At 41.0% G+C, this 21451-nt stretch overlaps 7 non-coding genes and 5 pseudogenes across 7 annotated transcripts; 8 read left to right on the top strand and 4 right to left on the bottom strand.

Moving 5' to 3' along the window:
- Window positions 1-271: 271 nt before the first annotated feature.
- On the top strand, window positions 272-454 carry LOC149938185 (U2 spliceosomal RNA). Its single transcript, XR_016481684.1, has one exon. It is a non-coding gene; the product is annotated as a U2 spliceosomal RNA (small nuclear RNA).
- Window positions 455-2417: 1963 nt separating this feature from the next.
- LOC149938184 (5S ribosomal RNA) lies at window positions 2418-2536 on the bottom strand. The gene has a single exon (XR_016481922.1). It is a non-coding gene; the product is annotated as a 5S ribosomal RNA (ribosomal RNA).
- Window positions 2537-3684: 1148 nt separating this feature from the next.
- LOC149938183 (U2 spliceosomal RNA) lies at window positions 3685-3822 on the top strand (annotated as a pseudogene).
- Window positions 3823-6877: 3055 nt separating this feature from the next.
- LOC149938182 (U2 spliceosomal RNA) lies at window positions 6878-7064 on the top strand. Its single transcript, XR_016481629.1, has one exon. It is a non-coding gene; the product is annotated as a U2 spliceosomal RNA (small nuclear RNA).
- Window positions 7065-9019: 1955 nt separating this feature from the next.
- Window positions 9020-9138, bottom strand: LOC149938181 (5S ribosomal RNA). Its single transcript, XR_016481921.1, has one exon. It is a non-coding gene; the product is annotated as a 5S ribosomal RNA (ribosomal RNA).
- A 1151-nt stretch (window positions 9139-10289) lies between these two features.
- Window positions 10290-10465, top strand: LOC149938180 (U2 spliceosomal RNA; annotated as a pseudogene).
- A 1539-nt stretch (window positions 10466-12004) lies between these two features.
- On the top strand, window positions 12005-12197 carry LOC149938179 (U2 spliceosomal RNA). Its single transcript, XR_016481628.1, has one exon. It is a non-coding gene; the product is annotated as a U2 spliceosomal RNA (small nuclear RNA).
- A 1947-nt stretch (window positions 12198-14144) lies between these two features.
- LOC149938178 (5S ribosomal RNA) lies at window positions 14145-14263 on the bottom strand. The gene has a single exon (XR_016481920.1). It is a non-coding gene; the product is annotated as a 5S ribosomal RNA (ribosomal RNA).
- A 1147-nt stretch (window positions 14264-15410) lies between these two features.
- LOC149938177 (U2 spliceosomal RNA) lies at window positions 15411-15513 on the top strand (annotated as a pseudogene).
- Window positions 15514-17090: 1577 nt separating this feature from the next.
- Window positions 17091-17270, top strand: LOC149938176 (U2 spliceosomal RNA; annotated as a pseudogene).
- Window positions 17271-19277: 2007 nt separating this feature from the next.
- On the bottom strand, window positions 19278-19396 carry LOC149938175 (5S ribosomal RNA). The gene has a single exon (XR_016481919.1). It is a non-coding gene; the product is annotated as a 5S ribosomal RNA (ribosomal RNA).
- Window positions 19397-20543: 1147 nt separating this feature from the next.
- On the top strand, window positions 20544-20681 carry LOC149938174 (U2 spliceosomal RNA; annotated as a pseudogene).
- The last annotated feature ends 770 nt before the right edge of the window (window positions 20682-21451 follow it).

Here is a 21451-nt window from a genome sequence, read left to right as displayed (position 1 = left end):
CACAAACGTACCTGTAAAATAGAAAATGCAAATTAAATGTATCTGAAAATTATTTGAGGGTACCTAAAGACGCACCTGAAAAATAAAAAAAATATATAAAAAGTAAAAATTTAAATTTAAAAGTTTAAACTTACCTTGAAAAATAAGAACTTGTTGTTAAAAATAGTCTATGCAAATATTAACTTTTCAAAATTTATCAATTAAATGTAAATATGTAAATTTCTTTAATCAATTTGTGTTCAGAATCCATATGAGGATCTGTTCATGTATATGTGCTTTTCTTTAATAAACTATTTCAGTATCTGTTCTTATCAGCTTAATATCTGATACGGGTCCCATCGGGGCCCAAGATATTAAACTTATTTTTGGACGGCGGCGGAGTGGTCGGAGCTTGCTCCACCTCCGCCACGGGTCGGCCTGGTATTGCAGTAAATCCGGGATCGGCCCACTTCTCTCTTGAAATCAAAAATCAAACGCTCTTATAATGGCGCACTGCGCAACACAGTATTTCCGGGAAATGTTATTTGGCTGTCTTTATATATATTTCTTTATTATAATATATTGCCCCTCTGACGTCATAAGTGGTAAAATCCTTATTGTCGAATAGTTAATAATGAAGAATCGGAAAGATTCCAGTTTTTGAATTTTCTTTTACCTAGTTATACACTCTTTTTCGCGGTATTTTCACGGAGGATAGGAAGGGAGGCGAAGTAGGAGGGATGAATGGCGGCAAGATTGCGGCAGCTACGCTACGTCTAGCCGCCATTTTTCCGAAATTTTCCCGCCGCTAAGCTTCTTACAAGGATGCTGCCGCGTTCATCCCTCCTACTTCGCCTCCCTTCCTATCCTCCTTGGTATTTTCCTGGGCGCGTCCATGCTTGGTTTTCCCCCTTTCAGTCCTCTCCTCCATTATGGATACCCAAGGAGTGGATGCTAGACTCCCCGTTTAGGGCAGAGGCAATGGCCGACGAGCGGGAGGCAAGTAAGAGGGGTAAAATAAAGGCGCGAAAAGAGGTTGTTCTGTGTTATTCCTGTGGTTTTATTCGTAACCCAAGGTTCGTAAATCGTGCATGTTCTAAGTGGTTGGCTGAAGGAACCGGTTTTCATAACGTAAATTCGCGGGTTTCGGTATGGTGGGTAGAGACAGCGCGCCCCTCATTTTTAGGTCATTGGGTTCCAGCCAAGATGTTCCGCGTAAAGAGAAAACACGAAATAAGCCCCTCTCCATTTTTTCTCTCTTCCCGTCTTCCGTGGACAGTGAGTCGCCGCCGGGGGCCCGCCGCCCGCGGCAGCTACATTACCAAGATATAAAGTGGCAAGGCTTATTTTTGGTAAGTACAAAATCATTTATTATATATTGCTCTATAATTAACTATATTTGGAATTAAACATTTTTGTTCTATTTATCTCAAAGTCATGATTATTCCTAACATTAATAGTATTAAACTTAATATGATATATCTTTTGTTAAAGTAGATTAGGAATTTATAATTTTAATATTTATAGAGGAGTTCGGATTTAAAATGTTATATTTTTTTAATAATGATCTCAAAGATCTGACTTTTGAAATGTTTGTTACTTTTTCTAAGTATCAATAAAACATGACATTAAATTTATATTGTGCCAAGGTTCATTTTTATATTTTACATAAACTACATCACCTAAAACAATTAATAGATAAAAGTTAGCTATATTATTTTGTTTAAAAAATATATCTCTGTCTCCGTTTTATTATTTAATTTCGTGGTTTGTTTTGATATTTTGTATTTTTGGGTTACTCCCCTAATCCATGCGGCTGTCCCATGATAAAACCTTCTATAAAACATTTTCCAAAAGTCCTTTTTTAGATTCAACTATTTAAATTACATTTAAGATTAAAATTTAGAACAAAAAATATATTTCACAATTAGAATTTGTTAATAAAATTTTAACTTTGGACTTCATTCCAAAACCAGAAAAGGCCATTTCAGAGTGGATTTTACCGCGGAAATGTTTTTGTTTAGAGATAAACGTTAGTTAGTTAGTTAGTTAGTTAGTTAGTTAATTAGTTAGTTAGTTAGTTAGTTAGTTAATTAGTTAGTTAGTTAGTTAGTTAGTTAGTTAGTTAGTTAGTTAGTTAGTAAGTAAGTAAGTAAGTAAGTAAGTAAGTAAGTTAGTACTATTTTAAGTACAAGCCTTAAGTAGAATAAAATGAAAACCAATTTTCTCGCCATTTTATTTTGTTCAATTTTGATACTAACATGTATTTTATTCACGGAAAGATGCTGCCAGTTGTTAAAAAAAGGCCAAGAGTTGACCGAAATAATATTATCGTCTGGGCGAACTTTTAATTGCATAAAAAAGCAGCGTCAAAATGATAGGATGAAGGTATTTTCCTGTTAAAAGACGCAAATCCCATCCCGCGAAAATAAATGAGTAGCCAACGGCACGCGGTGTTCCCAGGTGGTCTCCCTCCCAAGTACTGACCGCGCTCGACGCTGCTTAACTTCGGTGATCAGACGAGAACCGGTGTATTCAGCGTGATATGGCCGTTGCCGCTAGAGTGTAATTGATAGCGGTGGACAAGCCGCGACTAGCCAGGTCCTGGTAGGTTGGTGATCGCCGAGGGCCACCGGCTGCATGCGGCTCCAATAGAACGTTCTATACACTCTTTTTAGAAACGTTTACTGGGCGCCGATATTATCGTACAGACAACCAACGAGCAAGCCCTTTACCGCAGAAATTTCATCCCCCCCCCCCAAACCAGTTTTTTCATCACCCTCCCCGTAGACTGTAAGGTGATGGCGGTCGATTGGGAAGGCGCGTTTACGAATCTATAAAATTGGTGTGGTGTGCTTTCCCCCTTTGGAGTTCGGAGGAGGTGAAGGTTTGGCCGGTTTTTCGTCTTAGAGAAATATATTTATCTGGCAAACCCGTAAGAAATTGAGAGCAGTCAATTTTTATTAGTAGCGTAGTTGCTAGCCTAGGCTTCACATATTTCCGGCTTTGCTTTCCGCGCCTTTTTTCTTATTTTAAATGATTTTTGTAATAAATGTATGATGGCAAATAAGCAAAATTCTAGAAAATACTAGTCCCAAATCCACGTGTTTAAGATGAAACTTAGATCATGAAAATATCCTTAACCCCAAACATACTTCAACACCTAGGGTGCCTCCTACAACTCCTAAAAGGTACGTCTCTAAAATATTCATATAAAGACAGGACATAAGCCGAATTCTCTTAAACCAAAGAATAACAAAAGTTGTTAGTCCTGCTGAACCAGCTCTATAGTCTGTATGAAAAGTGACCGGTTATGGTCCACTTTTATAGAACGCTCTATTCGCTTATAATAAATTTTTCCTAAATGGTCATTTAAACGCGTTTGACGTTTCACGTAGAATCTAGTACACTTAATACGTTATTTATGGTCCTATAAACCACCATTTAGATTTTTTTTCCATACGGCCCGGTAAAGTGGCCCACTCTACTGTCTCTAGCCGATGACCCCAAAAGTGCCAGTCCGGGCCTGGCGGTGTACCTCTATTTCACGGATTCAAGATATCGTCTTCTCCTTTGTTCGCGCGATGGCTACAAACGTTGTCATCTCCCACCAGGACCAACATTCGGTGACGTAATTATGAAATATTTGAAATGCTCGAATTCTCTCTTTTTACTTTGTTAAACAGTGACGGCTCCTAGCGGGTTATCGCTTCTCGGCCTTTTGGCTAAGATCAAAGTGTAGTATCTGTTTTCAATAGAGCTATACCGAGATCTTAGTCGGGGGGCGAGAAGTGTTTTCTACGCCTTAAAGGCGAGTGTTCCTGCTCGTTTTGCCTGCCACGCTGCCTCGCCAGAAGTTGCCGTTCTTGCTGCCAGTCCAGCCTGTGGGAAAAGAAGTCGCACAGGTGACCTTTAAAGACGCATCCTGCTTCCAGAAGGCCATTGAAGCCGGCATCATGGTCGGAGATAATCAAGTTGAAATCGTTGGTGTAGCTGATCCGATTTCATACATCACGTTGCGAGATGCCCCGAGTTGGTGGGAGCTATCTTTCCTCAAGACCGCTCTTCGATCCTTCTGCGATGTCCTCAGCGAATCCTGGGAAACTTACCAGGAGGGCCCTCTCAAAGACCTCAAGAACGGTACCCGCCGCCTTGAAGTCCGGATGAGGAACACGATCCCGAACCTGATGACCATTAGCGGCCATCGCATCCAGATTACTTACCAGGGTATACAGCGTATGTGCTTCTACTGTAGGAAGGACAGTCATCAGGTTCGGGATTGCCCGAAGAAGAAAAAAAAGGCGCTGAAAACTCAAGAGAACACCGACAGTCAAGAACGGATTCCGACACATAAGGAACCCGAGGGCTCCGGCAGCCCGACCTCACCACCACCACTAGCTGGCGCTGAAGCCGGCGATGGGGATAGCCAGGTTGTAATGGACGAGGGTACGTCGAACACCGACAAGCCGAAGGAGGGTGAGGACGGCTGGTACTTGTCGTCGCCAGATTCATCTCCAAACACGTCTAAAGTAATCCCCAAGGGTTACGCCGACGCATTAAAGTCTCCGGGTCGCCTAGATACATCTGTGCCGGAACCCGAGATTTACAACCGCGGTTGGTCCTGGGTTGAAATGTCAAATGCAGAAATTGAAGATTTCATTCGGCGTGCCAAAGCACTAAAAACCACGGATCCACGTGTCATGGAATGGCGGGATGACTGTCTAGTGAAAGCCGAGAGTACCCTTCGGAATCGTGCCAAACGCCGTCATAGTCCTCCTCGTGAAAAGGACCCCAAGAAAGGGAAAAAATAAGACCATGTTCCGAGTTGTAAATATGTTTTTAATAACTCTTTTTAAGTTTATATATACTTTTAATTTTACAATTTTAAGTATTCGTTTTTTATATGATTTGGGTTTTTAATTGCGTGTGTTATAAAAAAAAAAAAAAAAAAAAAAAGGGGAACGAATTTGACATGTAAAAATATATCTGTATTTTTACGTTAAAGTTAAAAAGAAAGAATATTGATACAAAAAATACTTACCTGTTTAAAATATAGTTAAAATTACACTTACCTGTTTAAAATATAGTTAAAATTATACTTACCTGTTAAAAAGTATAGTTAAAATTATACTTACCTAGTTAGAATATAGAGGAAAATACTTACCCTGTTAAAATATAGCGAAAAATTATACTCACTGTTAAAAATATAGAAAAATGGTACTTACCTTGACGTTTTTTACTGAAACCTGGGAAAAAAGAATTAACTGTTTTTTGACAATGGTCGCGCTAATTTAAAGATTAATAACGCGATCAATTGTAACCTTGACAACGAATTTTAAATAAACAAATTCAGTATCTGTTCTTCAATAGTACTATACCGAGATCTTAGTCGGGGGGCGAGAAGTGTTTATACGCCTTTAAGGCGAGTTTGCCTGCCTTACCGCACGAGATGATCCTTTGCTGAGCCGTTCCGCTGCTGCTGTTCCTGAAAGAAAAAAAAACCCACCTGCTACGTACCTGTTACTCACCTGAAGCTGTATCTCCTGTGATCCTGCTCCTGTGAAGTCTCGTCTCTCCGCTGATCCTCTCATAGCCAGCATGGCTATGGAGGTAAGGAAACGAACCGCTCGCTTAGACGTAAGCGCTAGCTTCTTGGAAGTCGCTCAAGCCTTCCTCGAGAAACTTGGACCAGACAGTGTCGAAACACTTCAACCTGTTGGTAATACATCTTTTTTATTAACTTTTACGACCCTTGCATTCCTGCAACAAGCTGTCTCTTATGGAGAATTAATGGTAAACAACAAGCCCTGCAAAATCACGAGTGTAGAAGACGACGGCATCTGGCTTACCATAAAGCAGTTGCCTTCTTGGATTCAATGGGATTCCATTCTGACAACCCTGCGTCAATACGGGGAGATTAAAGCTCATCGCCACGATGAATATAAAGAATTAAAAGGGATAAGGAATGGCGATCGTGTAGTGAAATTGAAAATGAAACTAACTGTTCCTAATGTGCTTTATTTTGGACGGAGCAGGGCCCTGGTATACTATACCGGGGTTGCCAAGAAATGCTTCTTTTGTGAGCAGGAGGGGCACGTTGCCTCCACCTGCGAAAAAAAGAAAAACCAGAGGGCAGAGAAGAAGGAAAACGAAGACCGCGTGTTACCCCAAGATCCGGAAACCACCGCAAGTTCCACACGTACTCCTTTGGAGGTGGTAATCGTTAGCGCCACCACCCGAGAAGAAGACCTAAAAGAAAGCTCACCACGCATACCCTCAATACTTACTCAAGCAGACGACTCCAAATCCTCTGAAGAAAGCTGGTCCTTGACTTCACCAGTAACTTCCCCGAAAACCGTAATACCTCCAGCCGAAACCAAGCGGTACGCCGAAGCCTTGAAAAATCCGCCACAACCTAACGAACCTGAAAATAAACCTGAAGCACCAAACAGTGAACCTAATCATACCGACTCCGAGACTAGCGACGACGAGACCACTCCAGCCACCGAGCCCCGATGGGATCCAAATACCTGGACGTTATTTGAGAGACCCGACCTTACCAAACTTACCAGAACGGAACTTCAAATCCTCCACAAACGCGTTGCAAGGGAACCTCCTTCACAGACTGACTACTTCAACAGGAAAACCGACTACTACCAAGAGGAGATTGAAGAAATCCTCCAGAATTACTCCAAACGCAGAAGAAGCAACACCCCTGTAAAAACAACAAAAAAAGGGAAATCTTCCCGGTAAAATTTAATTTTAAATTTTAACTTTAACTATATTTATTTTATGAACTAAATTGTTTTTAAGACTTAATGTATATATAAAAAAAAAATGATCTGCTCTAATTTAAACTAATTTAAACAGCAGAAAAAAAATACGACAAGGGTACTGTATTTTATTTGAAATTATAATAAACAAATTCAGTATCTGTTCTTATCAGCTTAATATCTGATACGGGTCCCATCGGGGCCCAAGATATTAAACTTATTTTTGGACGGCGGCGGAGTGGTCGGAGCTTGCTCCACCTCCGCCACGGGTCGGCCTGGTATTGCAGTAAATCCGGGATCGGCCCACTTCTCTCTTGAAATCAAAAATCAAACGCTCTTATAATGGCGCACTGCGCAACACAGTATTTCCGGGAAATGTTATTTGGCTGTCTTTATATATATTTCTTTATTATAATATATTGCCCCTCTGACGTCATAAGTGGTAAAATCCTTATTGTCGAATAGTTAATAATGAAGAATCGGAAAGATTCCAGTTTTTGAATTTTCTTTTACCTAGTTATACACTCTTTTTCGCGGTATTTTCACGGAGGATAGGAAGGGAGGCGAAGTAGGAGGGATGAATGGCGGCAAGATTGCGGCAGCTACGCTACGTCTAGCCGCCATTTTTCCGAAATTTTCCCGCCGCTAAGCTTCTTACAAGGATGCTGCCGCGTTCATCCCTCCTACTTCGCCTCCCTTCCTATCCTCCTTGGTATTTTCCTGGGCGCGTCCATGCTTGGTTTTCCCCCTTTCAGTCCTCTCCTCCATTATGGATACCCAAGGAGTGGATGCTAGACTCCCCGTTTAGGGCAGAGGCAATGGCCGACGAGCGGGAGGCAAGTAAGAGGGGTAAAATAAAGGCGCGAAAAGAGGTTGTTCTGTGTTATTCCTGTGGTTTTATTCGTAACCCAAGGTTCGTAAATCGTGCATGTTCTAAGTGGTTGGCTGAAGGAACCGGTTTTCATAACGTAAATTCGCGGGTTTCGGTATGGTGGGTAGAGACAGCGCGCCCCTCATTTTTAGGTCATTGGGTTCCAGCCAAGATGTTCCGCGTAAAGAGAAAACACGAAATAAGCCCCTCTCCATTTTTTCTCTCTTCCCGTCTTCCGTGGACAGTGAGTCGCCGCCGGGGGCCCGCCGCCCGCGGCAGCTACATTACCAAGATATAAAGTGGCAAGGCTTATTTTTGGTAAGTACAAAATCATTTATTATATATTGCTCTATAATTAACTATATTTGGAATTAAACATTTTTGTTCTATTTATCTCAAAGTCATGATTATTCCTAACATTAATAGTATTAAACTTAATATGATATATCTTTTGTTAAAGTAGATTAGGAATTTATAATTTTAATATTTATAGAGGAGTTCGGATTTAAAATGTTATATTTTTTTAATAATGATCTCAAAGATCTGACTTTTGAAATGTTTGTTACTTTTTCTAAGTATCAATAAAACATGACATTAAATTTATATTGTGCCAAGGTTCATTTTTATATTTTACATAAACTACATCACCTAAAACAATTAATAGATAAAAGTTAGCTATATTATTTTGTTTAAAAAATATATCTCTGTCTCCGTTTTATTATTTAATTTCGTGGTTTGTTTTGATATTTTGTATTTTTGGGTTACTCCCCTAATCCATGCGGCTGTCCCATGATAAAACCTTCTATAAAACATTTTCCAAAAGTCCTTTTTTAGATTCAACTATTTAAATTACATTTAAGATTAAAATTTAGAACAAAAAATATATTTCACAATTAGAATTTGTTAATAAAATTTTAACTTTGGACTTCATTCCAAAACCAGAAAAGGCCATTTCAGAGTGGATTTTACCGCGGAAATGTTTTTGTTTAGAGATAAACGTTAGTTAGTTAGTTAGTTAGTTAATTAGTTAGTTAGTTAGTTAGTTAGTTAATTAGTTAGTTAGTTAGTTAGTTAGTTAGTTAGTTAGTTAGTTAGTTAGTAAGTAAGTAAGTAAGTAAGTAAGTAAGTAAGTTAGTACTATTTTAAGTACAAGCCTTAAGTAGAATAAAATGAAAACCAATTTTCTCGCCATTTTATTTTGTTCAATTTTGATACTAACATGTATTTTATTCACGGAAAGATGCTGCCAGTTGTTAAAAAAAGGCCAAGAGTTGACCGAAATAATATTATCGTCTGGGCGAACTTTTAATTGCATAAAAAAGCAGCGTCAAAATGATAGGATGAAGGTATTTTCCTGTTAAAAGACGCAAATCCCATCCCGCGAAAATAAATGAGTAGCCAACGGCACGCGGTGTTCCCAGGTGGTCTCCCTCCCAAGTACTGACCGCGCTCGACGCTGCTTAACTTCGGTGATCAGACGAGAACCGGTGTATTCAGCGTGATATGGCCGTTGCCGCTAGAGTGTAATTGATAGCGGTGGACAAGCCGCGACTAGCCAGGTCCTGGTAGGTTGGTGATCGCCGAGGGCCACCGGCTGCATGCGGCTCCAATAGAACGTTCTATACACTCTTTTTAGAAACGTTTACTGGGCGCCGATATTATCGTACAGACAACCAACGAGCAAGCCCTTTACCGCAGAAATTTCATCCCCCCCCCCCCCCAAACCAGTTTTTTCATCACCCTCCCCGTAGACTGTAAGGTGATGGCGGTCGATTGGGAAGGCGCGTTTACGAATCTATAAAATTGGTGTGGTGTGCTTTCCCCCTTTGGAGTTCGGAGGAGGTGAAGGTTTGGCCGGTTTTTCGTCTTAGAGAAATATATTTATCTGGCAAACCCGTAAGAAATTGAGAGCAGTCAATTTTTATTAGTAGCGTAGTTGCTAGCCTAGGCTTCACATATTTCCGGCTTTGCTTTCCGCGCCTTTTTTCTTATTTTAAATGATTTTTGTAATAAATGTATGATGGCAAATAAGCAAAATTCTAGAAAATACTAGTCCCAAATCCACGTGTTTAAGATGAAACTTAGATCATGAAAATATCCTTAACCCCAAACATACTTCAACACCTAGGGTGCCTCCTACAACTCCTAAAAGGTACGTCTCTAAAATATTCATATAAAGACAGGACATAAGCCGAATTCTCTTAAACCAAAGAATAACAAAAGTTGTTAGTCCTGCTGAACCAGCTCTATAGTCTGTATGAAAAGTGACCGGTTATGGTCCACTTTTATAGAACGCTCTATTCGCTTATAATAAATTTTTCCTAAATGGTCATTTAAACGCGTTTGACGTTTCACGTAGAATCTAGTACACTTAATACGTTATTTATGGTCCTATAAACCACCATTTAGATTTTTTTTCCATACGGCCCGGTAAAGTGGCCCACTCTACTGTCTCTAGCCGATGACCCCAAAAGTGCCAGTCCGGGCCTGGCGGTGTACCTCTATTTCACGGATTCAAGATATCGTCTTCTCCTTTGTTCGCGCGATGGCTACAAACGTTGTCATCTCCCACCAGGACCAACATTCGGTGACGTAATTATGAAATATTTGAAATGCTCGAATTCTCTCTTTTTACTTTGTTAAACAGTGACGGCTCCTAGCGGGTTATCGCTTCTCGGCCTTTTGGCTAAGATCAAAGTGTAGTATCTGTTTTCAATAGTTCTATACCGAGATCTTAGTCGGGGGGCGAGAAGTGTTTTTACGCCTTTAGGCGAGTTTGCCTGCTCTCTGCCACGCTGAAGCGTCAGAAGTTGCCGTTCCTGCTGCGTGTCCAGTACCAGTTCCAGTTGCTGTTCCTGCCTTCCAGTTACCGTCTGCCTCTCCTCAGCAGTTCCTGAGTTCCGGTCTCCGCTTCGGCGGTCGCCACCAACGTTGCCATGCCTGCCGTGCAGTCGCTGCCGACCAGTTCGCAATCCTCAAAGAAAGCCACTGCTCGTATCAAATTCGATGGTGTCCCTGTGGAAGATTTGGCTCTTGGCCTTTTCGACCACATTGGCCCCAAGTGTATTACGGTCTTCCAAATGATCGGGAAGGCGGAAGTCCAAGTCACGTTCAAAGACTTTATCTGCTACCAGAAAGCGGTAGATACCGGAATAATCATCGGCGAGAAACACCTCAACATCGTGGGCGTTGCCGATCCGGTGACTCAAGTCACAGTAAAAAATGCGCCTAGCTGGTGGGATCTCTCGTTCCTTAAAGCCAATCTTAAAAGCTATTGTGAAGTGATATCCGAGACGTGGGAGACCTTCCAACAAGGCCCTCTGAAGGATGTCCGAAACGGTAACCGCCGTCTTGAAGTCCGAATCAAGAGTCCAATCCCGAACCTGATGACCATCAGTGGACACCGAATCCAACTCGTTTATCAAGGCGTCCAACGCATGTGTTTTTACTGCCGCAAAGACAGTCATCAGGTTCGGGATTGCCCCAAGAAAAAGAACAAGGCTCATCAGACCACTCGGAACGCAAACTTCCAAGACCTGATTCCGCCAGCCAAAGAGTCCGAAAGTATACCCGCAGACGTTGGAGCTGACGCTAACACGGATGCTACTGACAACCAGGAAGTAATGGATGACGGATCAACGGGACCAGTCGACGATGACTGGCACTTAGCGTCAACAGAGTCCTCTCCCAAGACAAACGAAACCTCAGCCAAGGTCAAGCACTACTCCGACGTGTACAAATCCCCACCACAACAAGCCGTACAACCTATACAGGAATTTTCCGAAGATATCAAGTTTTTTAATCGCGAGTGGAATTTCGATACTCTCTCCTTAGAAGAACTAGAGGATTTCTGTCGTCGGGCCAAGGATTTGAAAGAAGCCCCTCCGGAAATGTTGGCCTGGGTTGATGAGGCACTAGGGAAGGCTCAAGCCAGGCTCCAGTGCCGATTTAAAAGACGACAGAGTACCACCGGTTCCAATGATCCCAAGAGGGGGAAAAAATAGGACGGTGGACATGGTGTAAATAAATTCTTAATTTTACACTTTTAAAGTTTAATTTCGTTTTTATCGAAATCATTTTCGTAGTTGATTTTAAAGATCATTTCTAGTTTTTATTTTTAATCTATATTTATGGCAAAATTTCTGTTTAAATGTAAAAAACCACTTACCTCTGGGTAACTTACCTTGCGATTCACTGTAACCTGAAAAAAAAAAAAAAAAAAAAAATATAATAATAATGTTAAAATTATTTGTCTAAAAGGAAAAAAATAACAATACTCACCTGGATTCAGTTTAAAAAACGTAACTGGCTAACTGATTATAGTTTTTTTGACAAATACTATGTTCGCGATAATTTAATTTTTAATAACGCGGACATTTGTATATTTTTTGACTATGAATTTCAAATAAACAAATTCAGTATCTGTTCTTATCAGCTTAATATCTGATACGGGTCCCATCGGGGCCCAAGATATTAAACTTATTTTTGGACGGCGGCGGAGTGGTCGGAGCTTGCTCCACCTCCGCCACGGGTCGGCCTGGTATTGCAGTAAATCCGGGATCGGCCCACTTCTCTCTTGAAATCAAAAATCAAACGCTCTTATAATGGCGCACTGCGCAACACAGTATTTCCGGGAAATGTTATTTGGCTGTCTTTATATATATTTCTTTATTATAATATATTGCCCCTCTGACGTCATAAGTGGTAAAATCCTTATTGTCGAATAGTTAATAATGAAGAATCGGAAAGATTCCAGTTTTTGAATTTTCTTTTACCTAGTTATACACTCTTTTTCGCGGTATTTTCACGGAGGATAGGAAGGGAGGCGAAGTAGGAGGGATGAATGGCGGCAAGATTGCGGCAGCTACGCTACGTCTAGCCGCCATTTTTCCGAAATTTTCCCGCCGCTAAGCTTCTTACAAGGATGCTGCCGCGTTCATCCCTCCTACTTCGCCTCCCTTCCTATCCTCCTTGGTATTTTCCTGGGCGCGTCCATGCTTGGTTTTCCCCCTTTCAGTCCTCTCCTCCATTATGGATACCCAAGGAGTGGATGCTAGACTCCCCGTTTAGGGCAGAGGCAATGGCCGACGAGCGGGAGGCAAGTAAGAGGGGTAAAATAAAGGCGCGAAAAGAGGTTGTTCTGTGTTATTCCTGTGGTTTTATTCGTAACCCAAGGTTCGTAAATCGTGCATGTTCTAAGTGGTTGGCTGAAGGAACCGGTTTTCATAACGTAAATTCGCGGGTTTCGGTATGGTGGGTAGAGACAGCGCGCCCCTCATTTTTAGGTCATTGGGTTCCAGCCAAGATGTTCCGCGTAAAGAGAAAACACGAAATAAGCCCCTCTCCATTTTTTCTCTCTTCCCGTCTTCCGTGGACAGTGAGTCGCCGCCGGGGGCCCGCCGCCCGCGGCAGCTACATTACCAAGATATAAAGTGGCAAGGCTTATTTTTGGTAAGTACAAAATCATTTATTATATATTGCTCTATAATTAACTATATTTGGAATTAAACATTTTTGTTCTATTTATCTCAAAGTCATGATTATTCCTAACATTAATAGTATTAAACTTAATATGATATATCTTTTGTTAAAGTAGATTAGGAATTTATAATTTTAATATTTATAGAGGAGTTCGGATTTAAAATGTTATATTTTTTTAATAATGATCTCAAAGATCTGACTTTTGAAATGTTTGTTACTTTTTCTAAGTATCAATAAAACATGACATTAAATTTATATTGTGCCAAGGTTCATTTTTATATTTTACATAAACTACATCACCTAAAACAATTAATAGATAAAAGTTAGCTATATTATTTTGTTTAAAAAATATATCTCTGTCTCCGTTTTATTATTTAATTTCGTGGTTTGTTTTGATATTTTGTATTTTTGGGTTACTCCCCTAATCCATGCGGCTGTCCCATGATAAAACCTTCTATAAAACATTTTCCAAAAGTCCTTTTTTAGATTCAACTATTTAAATTACATTTAAGATTAAAATTTAGAACAAAAAATATATTTCACAATTAGAATTTGTTAATAAAATTTTAACTTTGGACTTCATTCCAAAACCAGAAAAGGCCATTTCAGAGTGGATTTTACCGCGGAAATGTTTTTGTTTAGAGATAAACGTTAGTTAGTTAGTTAGTTAGTTAATTAGTTAGTTAGTTAGTTAGTTAGTTAATTAGTTAGTTAGTTAGTTAGTTAGTTAGTTAGTTAGTTAGTTAGTTAGTAAGTAAGTAAGTAAGTAAGTAAGTTAGTACTATTTTAAGTACAAGCCTTAAGTAGAATAAAATGAAAACCAATTTTCTCGCCATTTTATTTTGTTCAATTTTGATACTAACATGTATTTTATTCACGGAAAGATGCTGCCAGTTGTTAAAAAAAGGCCAAGAGTTGACCGAAATAATATTATCGTCTGGGCGAACTTTTAATTGCATAAAAAAGCAGCGTCAAAATGATAGGATGAAGGTATTTTCCTGTTAAAAGACGCAAATCCCATCCCGCGAAAATAAATGAGTAGCCAACGGCACGCGGTGTTCCCAGGTGGTCTCCCTCCCAAGTACTGACCGCGCTCGACGCTGCTTAACTTCGGTGATCAGACGAGAACCGGTGTATTCAGCGTGATATGGCCGTTGCCGCTAGAGTGTAATTGATAGCGGTGGACAAGCCGCGACTAGCCAGGTCCTGGTAGGTTGGTGATCGCCGAGGGCCACCGGCTGCATGCGGCTCCAATAGAACGTTCTATACACTCTTTTTAGAAACGTTTACTGGGCGCCGATATTATCGTACAGACAACCAACGAGCAAGCCCTTTACCGCAGAAATTTCATCCCCCCCCCCAAACCAGTTTTTTCATCACCCTCCCCGTAGACTGTAAGGTGATGGCGGTCGATTGGGAAGGCGCGTTTACGAATCTATAAAATTGGTGTGGTGTGCTTTCCCCCTTTGGAGTTCGGAGGAGGTGAAGGTTTGGCCGGTTTTTCGTCTTAGAGAAATATATTTATCTGGCAAACCCGTAAGAAATTGAGAGCAGTCAATTTTTATTAGTAGCGTAGTTGCTAGCCTAGGCTTCACATATTTCCGGCTTTGCTTTCCGCGCCTTTTTTCTTATTTTAAATGATTTTTGTAATAAATGTATGATGGCAAATAAGCAAAATTCTAGAAAATACTAGTCCCAAATCCACGTGTTTAAGATGAAACTTAGATCATGAAAATATCCTTAACCCCAAACATACTTCAACACCTAGGGTGCCTCCTACAACTCCTAAAAGGTACGTCTCTAAAATATTCATATAAAGACAGGACATAAGCCGAATTCTCTTAAACCAAAGAATAACAAAAGTTGTTAGTCCTGCTGAACCAGCTCTATAGTCTGTATGAAAAGTGACCGGTTATGGTCCACTTTTATAGAACGCTCTATTCGCTTATAATAAATTTTTCCTAAATGGTCATTTAAACGCGTTTGACGTTTCACGTAGAATCTAGTACACTTAATACGTTATTTATGGTCCTATAAACCACCATTTAGATTTTTTTTCCATACGGCCCGGTAAAGTGGCCCACTCTACTGTCTCTAGCCGATGACCCCAAAAGTGCCAGTCCGGGCCTGGCGGTGTACCTCTATTTCACGGATTCAAGATATCGTCTTCTCCTTTGTTCGCGCGATGGCTACAAACGTTGTCATCTCCCACCAGGACCAACATTCGGTGACGTAATTATGAAATATTTGAAATGCTCGAATTCTCTCTTTTTACTTTGTTAAACAGTGACGGCTCCTAGCGGGTTATCGCTTCTCGGCCTTTTGGCTAAGATCAAAGTGTAGTATCTGTTCCCAGCTATTTCGCTGAAATCTTGGCCGAAAGGCCGTCAAGCGAGTTTTCCAGCTATACAGCTAGTTCCTGCGATGCTGACTTACCTGCCGGTATCCTGACGTTCCTGTTCCTGTTCCTGCTTCTGAAGCTGCCGCTGCTGTTTCCGGTTCCTCTGCTGTTCCTGACTCCGCTGCTGTTCCTGGTCCTGGTCCTGCTGAGACTTACCTGTCGCTGCTGTTCCTGGTCACTACGCCGTATCCTGACTTGGCTGACTCCTGCCATTACCTTTTGACGCCGTTCCTTCTTGGGACTTACCTTCAACCGACGACCTCTCCACAGCCTTAATGGCTGCAGAGGTAAAAAAACGGACTGCCCGGCTTGAAGTCGACGCCGGATTCCTGGACGTCGCTCGGACCTTCTACGAAAAACTTGGACCACAGTGCTTGGAGACTCTTCAACCTGTTGGAAAAAGTTGTTACCTACTCACCTTTACCACTCTGGCCTTCCTCCAGCAAGCTGTCTCCTATGGAGAGCTGTCCATCAACGAAAAACTATGCAAGATTACCAGCATCGAAGACGACGGTGTCTGGCTCACAATAAAGAACCTCCCCTCCTGGATACAGTGGGACGCAATACTTACCACACTACGACAATATGGAACCATCAAAGCCCACCGTCTGGATGAATACCCCGAATTAAAAGGTTTAAAAAATGGTGACCGTTCGGTAAAAATAATCATGAGCAAAACTATCCCGAATGTCCTCTTTTTTGGACGAAGCAGGGCACTAATATACTACACAGGCGTCGTCAAAAAATGCTTTTTTTGCGACGAAGAAGGTCACAACTCTTCCACGTGTGAAGTCAAACGAGCCCGACTAGCAGAGCAGAACCAACCCATGGAGGAAGGCCAGAAAGAGTCTCCAAAGGAACAGCCCGAGCGCGTCCAGGAGCCACTCAACAGTACTTCTGCTAAAGAACACGATCCATTAGCAGAAGCAGCAACACCACAAGAGGCACCACCCAGCGACCCCCAGGACTCATACGTCAACCCAAAAGCTCTAGAAACCATCAGCAATTATTCACAAGCGCAACTTCAATCATTGAAAGAACACCTCGAGACCATGAACGGAACAACCGAAACCAGGAAACAGCTGTATTTAAAGATCGTCAGCAAGGAACAGGAAAAATTTTCAAAACGACGCATGTCCAACTCTCCAGGAATTGCTGCCAAGAAGGGAAAGACCCTGAACGACGAGAAGAAGACTTTCGCCAGTGCCACCAAATCCACGCCAGAACAAGATTTGTATATAGAATACGTCACATACTGAGTTTTGTAAATATATTTCTGATGCCTTTTAATATGCTTTTTTTAAAGTATATTTTAATGTATTGTTCATATATTTTATTTGCCACCTTTTTTAGTTTTTATCTCGATCATTTATAGTGTTTTGTTTTAAAAGTTTTTAACTTTACTCAACTCCTTTTGTTTTAAACCTGAAAAAAAAAAAAGGAAAATTAGTTATATGCTTAAAAACCTATAACAAAAGTGTATACTTACCTTGACTATGAACTTGACTCTGTTTCGCGATAATTTAATTAATTTAAAACGCGAACACATATAAAAAATGTAAAAATGTCCAATGTAAAAAACAACGAAGCTTTTAATAAACAATTAAAAGTATCTGTTCTTATCAGCTTAATATCTGATACGGGTCCCATCGGGGCCCAAGATATTAAACTTATTTTTGGACGGCGGCGGAGTGGTCGGAGCTTGCTCCACCTCCGCCACGGGTCGGCCTGGTATTGCAGTAAATCCGGGATCGGCCCACTTCTCTCTTGAAATCAAAAATCAAACGCTCTTATAATGGCGCACTGCGCAACACAGTATTTCCGGGAAATGTTATTTGGCTGTCTTTATATATATTTCTTTATTATAATATATTGCCCCTCTGACGTCATAAGTGGTAAAATCCTTATTGTCGAATAGTTAATAATGAAGAATCGGAAAGATTCCAGTTTTTGAATTTTCTTTTACCTAGTTATACACTCTTTTTCGCGGTATTTTCACGGAGGATAGGAAGGGAGGCGAAGTAGGAGGGATGAATGGCGGCAAGATTGCGGCAGCTACGCTACGTCTAGCCGCCATTTTTCCGAAATTTTCCCGCCGCTAAGCTTCTTACAAGGATGCTGCCGCGTTCATCCCTCCTACTTCGCCTCCCTTCCTATCCTCCTTGGTATTTTCCTGGGCGCGTCCATGCTTGGTTTTCCCCCTTTCAGTCCTCTCCTCCATTATGGATACCCAAGGAGTGGATGCTAGACTCCCCGTTTAGGGCAGAGGCAATGGCCGACGAGCGGGAGGCAAGTAAGAGGGGTAAAATAAAGGCGCGAAAAGAGGTTGTTCTGTGTTATTCCTGTGGTTTTATTCGTAACCCAAGGTTCGTAAATCGTGCATGTTCTAAGTGGTTGGCTGAAGGAACCGGTTTTCATAACGTAAATTCGCGGGTTTCGGTATGGTGGGTAGAGACAGCGCGCCCCTCATTTTTAGGTCATTGGGTTCCAGCCAAGATGTTCCGCGTAAAGAGAAAACACGAAATAAGCCCCTCTCCATTTTTTCTCTCTTCCCGTCTTCCGTGGACAGTGAGTCGCCGCCGGGGGCCCGCCGCCCGCGGCAGCTACATTACCAAGATATAAAGTGGCAAGGCTTATTTTTGGTAAGTACAAAATCATTTATTATATATTGCTCTATAATTAACTATATTTGGAATTAAACATTTTTGTTCTATTTATCTCAAAGTCATGATTATTCCTAACATTAATAGTATTAAACTTAATATGATATATCTTTTGTTAAAGTAGATTAGGAATTTATAATTTTAATATTTATAGAGGAGTTCGGATTTAAAATGTTATATTTTTTTAATAATGATCTCAAAGATCTGACTTTTGAAATGTTTGTTACTTTTTCTAAGTATCAATAAAACATGACATTAAATTTATATTGTGCCAAGGTTCATTTTTATATTTTACATAAACTACATCACCTAAAACAATTAATAGATAAAAGTTAGCTATATTATTTTGTTTAAAAAATATATCTCTGTCTCCGTTTTATTATTTAATTTCGTGGTTTGTTTTGATATTTTGTATTTTTGGGTTACTCCCCTAATCCATGCGGCTGTCCCATGATAAAACCTTCTATAAAACATTTTCCAAAAGTCCTTTTTTAGATTCAACTATTTAAATTACATTTAAGATTAAAATTTAGAACAAAAAATATATTTCACAATTAGAATTTGTTAATAAAATTTTAACTTTGGACTTCATTCCAAAACCAGAAAAGGCCATTTCAGAGTGGATTTTACCGCGGAAATGTTTTTGTTTAGAGATAAACGTTAGTTAGTTAGTTAGTTAGTTAGTTAGTTAATTAGTTAGTTAGTTAGTTAGTTAATTAGTTAGTTAGTTAGTTAGTTAATTAGTTAGTTAGTTAGTTAGTTAGTTAATTAGTTAGTTAGTTAGTTAGTTAGTTAGTTAGTTAGTTAGTTAGTAAGTAAGTAAGTAAGTAAGTAAGTAAGTAAGTTAGTACTATTTTAAGTACAAGCCTTAAGTAGAATAAAATGAAAACCAATTTTCTCGCCATTTTATTTTGTTCAATTTTGATACTAACATGTATTTTATTCACGGAAAGATGCTGCCAGTTGTTAAAAAAAGGCCAAGAGTTGACCGAAATAATATTATCGTCTGGGCGAACTTTTAATTGCATAAAAAAGCAGCGTCAAAATGATAGGATGAAGGTATTTTCCTGTTAAAAGACGCAAATCCCATCCCGCGAAAATAAATGAGTAGCCAACGGCACGCGGTGTTCCCAGGTGGTCTCCCTCCCAAGTACTGACCGCGCTCGACGCTGCTTAACTTCGGTGATCAGACGAGAACCGGTGTATTCAGCGTGATATGGCCGTTGCCGCTAGAGTGTAATTGATAGCGGTGGACAAGCCGCGACTAGCCAGGTCCTGGTAGGTTGGTGATCGCCGAGGGCCACCGGCTGCATGCGGCTCCAATAGAACGTTCTATACACTCTTTTTAGAAACGTTTACTGGGCGCCGATATTATCGTACAGACAACCAACGAGCAAGCCCTTTACCGCAGAAATTTCATCCCCCCCCCCAAACCAGTTTTTTCATCACCCTCCCCGTAGACTGTAAGGTGATGGCGGTCGATTGGGAAGGCGCGTTTACGAATCTATAAAATTGGTGTGGTGTGCTTTCCCCCTTTGGAGTTCGGAGGAGGTGAAGGTTTGGCCGGTTTTTCGTCTTAGAGAAATATATTTATCTGGCAAACCCGTAAGAAATTGAGAGCAGTCAATTTTTATTAGTAGCGTAGTTGCTAGCCTAGGCTTCACATATTTCCGGCTTTGCTTTCCGCGCCTTTTTTCTTATTTTAAATGATTTTTGTAATAAATGTATGATGGCAAATAAGCAAAATTCTAGAAAATACTAGTCCCAAATCCACGTGTTTAAGATGAAACTTAGATCATGAAAATATCCTTAACCCCAAACATACTTCAACACCTAGGGTGCCTCCTACAACTCCTAAAAGGTACGTCTCTAAAATATTCATATAAAGACAGGACATAAGCCGAATTCTCTTAAACCAAAGAATAACAAAAGTTGTTAGTCCTGCTGAACCAGCTCTATAGTCTGTATGAAAAGTGACCGGTTATGGTCCACTTTTATAGAACGCTCTATTCGCTTATAATAAATTTTTCCTAAATGGTCATTTAAACGCGTTTGACGTTTCACGTAGAATCTAGTACACTTAATACGTTATTTATGGTCCTATAAACCACCATTTAGATTTTTTTTCCATACGGCCCGGTAAAGTGGCCCACTCTACTGTCTCTAGCCGATGACCCCAAAAGTGCCAGTCCGGGCCTGGCGGTGTACCTCTATTTCACGGATTCAAGATATCGTCTTCTCCTTTGTTCGCGCGATGGCTACAAACGTTGTCATCTCCCACCAGGACCAACATTCGGTGACGTAATTATGAAATATTTGAAATGCTCGAATTCTCTCTTTTTACTTTGTTAAACAGTGACGGCTCCTAGCGGGTTATCGCTTCTCGGCCTTTTGGCTAAGATCAAAGTGTAGTATCTGTTTTCAATAGAGCTATACCGAGATCTTAGTCGGGGGGCGAGAAGTGTTTTCTACGCCTTAAAGGCGAGTGTTCCTGCTCGTTTTGCCTGCCACGCTGCCTCGCCAGAAGTTGCCGTTCTTGCTGCCAGTCCAGCACCAGTTCCAGTTACTGTTCCTGCCTTTTAGTCGCCGTCTGCATCTCCTCAGCGGTTCCTGAGTCCCGGTCTCCGCTTCGGCGGTAGCCACCAGTCGCCATGCCTGCCGTACAGTCCGTGCCAGCAGCCTCGCAGCCCTCCTCTATGTCCTCAAAGAAGGCCACTGCAAGAATAAAGTTCGACGGGGTCAATGTGGAAGATTTGGCTGTTGGCCTTTTCGACTGCATTGGCCCCAAGAGCATCACTGTCTTCCAATTGATCGGGAAGGCAGAAGTACAGGTCACCTTTAAAGATAACATCTGTTACCAGAAAGCGGTTGATGCCGGAATTATCATTGGGGAGAAACATCTCGACATCGTTGGAGTCTCCGATCCAGTAACTCAAGTTACCATGAAAAACGCGCCCAGCTGGTGGGATCTGGCGTTCTTAAGAACCAGTCTAAAGAACTACTGTGATGTCGTATCCGAGACGTGGGAGACCTTCCAACAAGGCCCTCTAAAAGACGTCCGCAATGGCAACCGCCGTCTTGAAGTAAAAATCAAGAGCCCAATCCCGAACCTGATGACCATCAGTGGACACCGCATCCAGCTCACATATCAGGGCGTCCAGCGCATGTGCTTCTATTGCCGCAAGGACAGTCATCAGGTTCGGGATTGCCCGAGAAAGAAAAACCGAACTCTAAGAAGTGCGGACATCCAGAAACCACCATCCAATGATCCAGAGAACGTAAG

This window comes from Leiobunum rupestre, chromosome 6, assembly GCF_980474605.1.
Source record: "Leiobunum rupestre chromosome 6, qqLeiRupe1.1.hap1, whole genome shotgun sequence".
Lineage (NCBI taxonomy): Eukaryota > Metazoa > Arthropoda > Arachnida > Opiliones > Sclerosomatidae > Leiobunum > Leiobunum rupestre.
The sequence above is the reverse complement of the archived record's forward strand: the minus strand, read 5'-3'. Positions and strand labels throughout refer to the sequence as shown.